The 5,819-nt window shown below is 30.4% G+C and overlaps 1 long non-coding RNA gene across 1 annotated transcript; it reads right to left on the bottom strand.

The window, feature by feature from the left end:
- Positions 1-289: 289 nt before the first annotated feature.
- On the bottom strand, positions 290-5,517 carry LOC145821227 (uncharacterized). The gene is made up of 3 exons (XR_014363258.1): positions 5,307-5,517; positions 5,102-5,216; positions 290-523 (listed from the first exon to the last, which is right to left on the bottom strand). It is a non-coding gene; the product is annotated as an uncharacterized LOC145821227 (long non-coding RNA).
- Positions 5,518-5,819: the final 302 nt, after the last annotated feature.

The following is a 5,819-nucleotide window of genomic DNA, read 5'->3' as shown; positions in this document are numbered from 1 at the left end:
CCAAATATTTGGTCACTAAAAATATTGATTTCCTTTTTGGCTACCAATTGGTTAGTCACTAACAAATTCACTTTTTTTTTTTTTTTTTGCTACTAAACATTTAATGGAAAAAACTTTATTTTGTGTTTTTTTTATTATAATTAATTTCTTCACAACCTGTATTTATTTCGTGCAACCTTCACCCTGTATTTAAACAAAATAATACATATATCTATTTCTATTTCGTTTCAACAATACAAAAATTTGATCTTTTAACATCAAATTCTATACAGATCTGAATTATCCAACCCAAAATAATAATTCCATACAAATACAAAATCATACAAAAAAGATGTCCTCTGTACAAAAAATTCTACATCAAATGTCATTTACAGAATATTTTGAAAGTGTAAACATGATGGGAAAATTAAATTTATTTACTAAAACACTTGCTTAATTTAACAATGAAGCCATTGATCTAAACGCTTCTCATCCTTCAAGCTTGCTTCATATAGTTTGGTACCTTTCTTTCTGAAGACACCAACTGCAAAATAATGCAAATGTAGTAATGCAATCAGAAAATCGAGAAATGGAATAGAAAGATGCAAGAACATTTTCCAATACACCCATTGCCCACGTCTTATAAAACATTGTAATAATCGCACCTTCAAATATAGTAGGAGGCTAAAAATCAAATATAGTAAGAGGCTAAAAATTAAATATAGTAGGAGGCTAACACGTCATATATATTTTAATCCCTCTCTCGCTCTAGTCCCATCCCATCACCCCTTGATTTGTCCCACTCCCAATATGATAGGGAGCGGGTTAGGTTATTAAAAATCCACGCCAAACCCAACCTATGTCCATCCCTATTTAAGAGTGCTATAGCCCCATTGACTCTAATGTAAAACATTCAACCTCTAAGATTCAAGGACATGAATTTCAAAAATAAATTCATTCTGATATTGAAAGTTTTGTTTGCAACTATTATCAGAGCGTCGTCCATTTCAATATCCTAACTAGTAAGCAATAGTACCAATAATGTTAAAAGCACTGAAACTGCCCCAATTGAAACCAAATTGCCAGTTACCAATGAGGGCTGGTTGATATTCACAGCTTTGGTGAAATGTCAATTCATTTTTGTGGATGCAAATCTAACTTTGACCAAGGCCCAGAATGAAAATGAAAGCCCACATTTATGTAGTTCTGGACTTTAGACCAAGCCCAATGCAAGGCTCAAGACACCAATTATGTTTTTTTTTTTTTTTAATTTTCAAATTCAGCCCAAATAATCAAAGGCCTAAATAAACATCTAATTTGGATCAGTGAGAACTTAGAAATATGAGTCATTTTAGATAATGGGTGTTCAGTGGATCACAACCTCTTCAACTATATATATCTGGGTCAGACATATTGTGTGTCTTTTCCTTTCAACAATTAATGTAGTCTAGCTTGCAATTGAAAATTACGTAGGATTTCAAATTTAAGGTATCACAATAAATAAATGTCTTAGAGGCTAATGTTTTTTCGTTTCTATATGGGGGAAAAAATTTGTAGCAAAAAATATTAGGAGACCACTAATTATCATATGAGTCAACACGAAAACACCGTCTTAAAATGTTAAAAAAAGACTTAATGAATTTTTTTTTAAATGCCGCTAATAAATACACTTTTAGGAACAAAATAATTTATTGTAAAATACGTTTACTTTTGTAAATGAAAATTTTAGTCCCAAAAGAATAGTATTGTGCAATTTTCTCACTTAAAAATAGGGGATGACTCTTTTCCATGTCACTACTATCCTCCATATTTCATCATACTCTATTTTACTGGCTTCATTTCGGGTCCACAATGATAATTCAAACCATTCATCTTGTAAATCTCATAGTAAAAATGTATGTACAAAAAATTAGCTTCATCGAATATCATTAGATACGTGAACAAATTATATATATATATATATATATTTAAATGGACAACAACTATGTGTTTAAATTTAAACCACTTATTTTATTAAAAACAAATATGATTTTTTCATCTATTTATTGATATCTAATGAAATTTATTTTTTGCACAAACGATTTTTAGCATGAGATTTACAAGATGAACAGTGCTGTGGATCCGGAATGAGGCCCCAAAATAAAGTATAGTCAAGTACAAAAAATAGTGATATGGGGAAGAGCCATTCTCCTAAAAATATGACATTTTTAACAACTAAAATATTTCGTCCCTAAATTTTTGTCTGAAGTTCTTAATTTGTTGTACTGAGATATAAATTTAAAGCTCTTGTTATAAGACTATACCTCAATAAATTTAAATTAAAAATAAAAACAACAATAACAATAACAATACAAAGGTGCCAATAAAAGAAGCAAAATATTATTCCAAATGTAGCAATAAAAGAATTTTGAAATCTATGAATATGGCCAAGGTCCCATTCTTGAAGGTAATCAGTGTAGAATTGAATTGGGTATGATAATCACAGGCTGCTCTGTTCATGAAAAAGTGTGCTCCTTAAGAACCCCTTTGGTGGATTAGTTTTATCAATGTTCCCTTACCAACTGGCCATTATGGATCTTACTTTGTGTCCTAATCTCTATCAAGAGAGCCAAAAAGAAGGATTTATAAGAGACAAACGCCTAGATTATAATATATCTTTTCCTTTATTCTATTATATGAAGTGTTCATTTTATTTGGTGCTATTGTTATTTCATTTTTTTTTTCCATTCAACAATACCCTTCAAAATTACTACTAAACAGTTATAATAACAAAAAAGTGTCAAAACAGTTTACTAAACAGTTAAAATAATAAAAAAAGTGTCAAAACAGTTTTCAAAATCATCCCACTTCTTCCTTCATCAATCTCCCAAAAGTGTAAATGTGCTATTGCATATGTGTTTGCATTCACCACTAGTATATATGTGTGTGTGTGTGTGTGTGTGTGTGTGTGTGTGTGTTTGTGTGTGTGTGTGTGTTTGTGTAGACACAGAATGAGAAAATTTAAGCATGTCAGAATCTACTTAGTAGTATTGACAAATGGATTGAACGTTACAACATAAATATTAGTCTCATCTAATGTCAAGTATTTTATTGTAGAACTTTGGATACAGAGGGCAAAGGTCCTCCTTAGTATAGTTTATAATTTATTTTATTTTAAAATATATATCACGTGTTAACTATATCTTATGTTTGCACTCAGTCAAGCTCTCACAGCAGCTTGTTGAATTAGATGTGCTCAAGTTTAGACCAAGTAGTAGAAATGGGTCTTCAATATGCAGAATGCCCAAAATTGACTTCTTTTCATATGATTAAACTAACCAACACATTCAAATAAGTACAAGAATCTGAGTGAGTAGCATAAAATTGTCTTCAATCCACCTAGTTCCAACTAAATATGAATAAAATATATGGGGATTCATGAACGAATGAGAATTTAACCAGAACATATCTCATCAATAAATGCATACAAACAAACACAATGGTGAGATTATATCCCAATTTTTGATGACCATGTTCCATGGGGCTTGGCTAATTATGCAGTGGTTTGATTTGCTATTAATGTCTATCTCTCTAATGATCTTCATTAATGTCTATCTCTCAATAAAATCACAATACTCTGTAACAGAGTTACAATGGTGTACATATATTGGTGACCATGTTCAATTGTGAAAGCAGATTGAAACAGATTCAAACACTCCAAGTTCCAATTGTTTCTGATAAATTTGTCACTTGAGCATAGAATCAAACACTTGGTGGGCAAAAAATTTAACAATCCACATATCAAACAAACAATCACCTAAACCAATGATCCAAATTCAGAGTTTATGATCTAAATTTTCTAAATAATAATAGACCATAGATAATGAACCCAACAAAATACTAAAACCCAGATGAATTAAGCAAATGGCATTACTAATCCATAAAAAAATAAATGAAAACCTGGAAGAGTGGGCATGGTGCAAGAAGCGACGGGCTTGGGTGCCTTCTCGACCTCGACAAGGCACGTACGGCAGTTTCCGGCAATGGAGAGGCGGCTGTGGTAGCAGAATCTGGGAATTATCCAAAAAAACTACAAATCAAACTCCTACTATTAATATACCCATTTTAGAAACCCATTCAAAAACATATAGAAGATAAGGGAGATAGATAGCGTCTAGAAATTGGAGAGAGAGAGAGAGAGAGAGAGAGAAACACTACTACAAATATAGATAAAGATCACATTTTTTTTGTGTGATGTATGTTTTTTAATCACATTTTAAATTTTATTAAAATGTGATCTTTGGGAGTGTGATTAAAATGGGTCATTTTTAATCACACTTTTTAAGTGTCATTAAAAATGATTTCATCACATCTTTTAAGTGTGATTAATAATATTTAGATCACATCTTTTAAGTGTGATTAATAATATTTAGATCACATCTTTTAAGTGTGATTAAAAACATTTAGATCACATCTTTTAAGTGTGATTAATAACTAATAAAACCTGTGATAAAAAAAAAGAATTCAACATATTTAAAGAATAATCAATATTAATTTTGTACGCACGGTTGAATAATATAATACACACTATATACTATATATATTTCGAATCACAACCATATATTGAATGAAATAACATCATATATTTCATAAATAAAAATTAAATATTCAAAAGTATATACAAAGGAATTAATAAAAAGTTTTTTACTATGATTACATATATTAAAAAATGAAAAAAAAAAGTATGACAACACATTAGATATTAAGGAATCAATCAGTTATGGAAATCAACCTAGTGGCGAGGAGTACGATATTAAGGAAGACCTGGAGAAGATATTAAGGAAGCACATTAGAAATTATAACTTCATCAGCTAAATAAACAAACAAGTATGACAACACGACAATGATATCACTTCTGCATCTCCACTAAAGGCATTGGTTAGATTTACTAAAAGAGAAGGAGAGTCTAGAGAAAAGTATCTTTTTGGATATTACTTTTACTCAGTTTTTCAAGTGGCATTTCCGACATATTGATCTCAAATTCCATCATTGCAGCTCTGCAATAGTTAAAAAGTTCTTGCAAAGACATTCTCTAAAAATTAAAATGCAGAGTAAATTGAATAAATAGTAAATATGTTATAACCTGTATGCATTAAAGAGCATCTTCATCAATTCTCCTAATGGGGGTGCAAGTTGGCTTCCTGCATCGTTAATATTTTTCTTCTTAGGGACCACCTCTTTATTGACCCCCCATAATCCTACAAAAACAAATATTCTGACATCAGGAAAAGAATACTAGATATGGGCCCAATAAGGGAGCTTAAACATTTGGAAAAAGAAAAAACAACCTGAACCTTTATCCTCTTGAATGATTTAAAGGATATCGTAACTTCAAAGAGAAAAACAAACAAAAGTTTAGATTTATTAATACAAAAAAAGAAGCACATGGAAATGAGGGCTCTAAAAAGGAAATATTATATCAATTCATAAGTCCATTCCACAACAAATTACAGTTAAGCAAATTCAAGTGAGGTAGAAAGAGAATTTAGAAAGTAACCCCCCACCAATTGACCCAGGCAGACTTTGGACACCTAGGTGGACACACACATAATAAGTTTGAAAAAATAAATTTGGATACAACATAAATTTATACATATTAATCCCTCCTACTTTAAACCTAAAAAATTAATGCTTATCATCTTTGAATGAAAATCATATATATGAAAAATAAAATTGACTCAGATGATTCTACTAGAGTTCCTAAATCAGGTGCTATCTTATCTCAGCAAATAAATTGTAATTCAAATGCATAAAATGTGATGATTAAGCATAAAGATTCATGAAGAATAGTAACACCTGTT

This window comes from Camellia sinensis, chromosome 3, assembly GCF_055761805.1.
Source record: "Camellia sinensis isolate YWXY chromosome 3, ASM5576180v1, whole genome shotgun sequence".
Taxonomy (NCBI): domain Eukaryota; kingdom Viridiplantae; phylum Streptophyta; class Magnoliopsida; order Ericales; family Theaceae; genus Camellia; species Camellia sinensis.
The sequence above is the reverse complement of the archived record's forward strand: the minus strand, read 5'-3'. Positions and strand labels throughout refer to the sequence as shown.